This window comes from Coturnix japonica, unplaced genomic scaffold, assembly GCF_001577835.2.
Source record: "Coturnix japonica isolate 7356 unplaced genomic scaffold, Coturnix japonica 2.1 chrUnrandom553, whole genome shotgun sequence".
Lineage (NCBI taxonomy): Eukaryota > Metazoa > Chordata > Aves > Galliformes > Phasianidae > Coturnix > Coturnix japonica.
The window spans coordinates 17,756-19,237 of NW_015439933.1; the positions used below are offsets into that span (position 1 = coordinate 17,756).

The 1,482-nt window shown below is 40.7% G+C and overlaps 1 protein-coding gene across 3 annotated transcripts in view; it reads left to right on the plus strand.

The window, feature by feature from the left end:
• Positions 1-1,482, plus strand: part of LOC107307344 (chromodomain-helicase-DNA-binding protein 8-like) — a 29,911-nt gene that overhangs the window by 14,344 nt on the left and 14,085 nt on the right. The gene's annotated exons all lie outside the window — the stretch shown is intronic.

A 1,482-nucleotide genomic window follows, 5' to 3' on the forward strand; every position in this document is an offset into this window, starting at 1 on the left:
AAACCCCATAAAATCCCATAAAAACCCCATAGAAACCCTATAAATACATCCAAAACCCCATAAAAACCCCATAAAATAACCCAAAAACCCCATAAAATACCCCCAAAACCCCAAAAAACCCCATAAAATAACCCCAAAACGCCATAGAAACCCCATAAAACCCCATAAAATAACCCCAAACCCCATAGAAACCCCATAAAACCCCATAAAATAACCCAAAAACCCCATAAAATACCCCCAAAACCCCAAAAAACCCCATAAAATACCCCCAAAACCCCCAAAAAACCCAAAAAATCCCATAATTACCCCCCAAACCCCATAGAAACCCCATAAAATCCCATAGAAACCCCATAAAACTCCATAAAATCCCACAAAACCCCATAGAACCCCATAGAATCCCCATAGAAACACCATAAATACCCCCAAAAGCCCATAAAAACCCACAAAACCCCATAGAAACCCCATAGAAACCCCATAAAATCCCATAGAAACCCCAGAAATACCTCGAAAACCCCATAACTACCCCCAAAACCCCATAAAAACCTCATAAAAACCCCATAAAACCGATAGAAACTCCATAAAATCCCATAAAACCCCATAAAACCCGATAGAAACCCCATAGAATCCCATAAAACCCCCAGAACCCCATAGAAACCCCATAGAAAGCTCATAAAAGCCTTATAAAACCCCATAAAAGCCCCATAAATACCCCCAAAACCCCATAAAAACCCCATAAATACCCCCAAAACCCCATAAAACCCCATAGAAACCCCATAAATACCCCCAAAAGCCCATAAAAACCCACAAAACCCCATAGAAACCCCATAGAAACCCCATAAATAACCCAAAAACCCCATAAAATACCCCCAAAACCCCAAAAAACCCCATAAAATACCCCCAGAAACCCCAAAAAACCCCAAAAATCCCATAATTACCCCCAAAACCCCATAAAGACGAAATAAAACCCCATAGAAACCCATAAAAAACCCATAACTACCCCCAAAACCCCATAGAAATCCCATGAATACCCCCAAAACCCCATAGAAACCCCATAAAACCCCATAAATACCCCATTAAAACCCCATAAATGCACCCCAAACCCCATAAAAACCCCACAAAACCCCATAGAAACCCCATAACTACCCCAAAACCCCATAGAAACCCCATAAATACCCCCAAAACCCCATAAAACCCCATAGAAACACCATAAAAACCCCATAAAACCCTATAGAAACCCCATAAAACCCCATAGAAACTCCATAAAACCCAATAGAATCGCATAAAAACCTCATAACTACCACCAAAACCCCATAAATACCCATAAAACCTCATAGAAACCCAATAGAAACCCCATAAAACCCCATAGAAACACCATAGAAATCCCATAAATACCTCCAAAACCCCATAAAGACCCCATAAAACCCCATAGAAACCCCACAAAACCCCATAGAAACCCCATAAATACCCCAAAAACCCCATAAA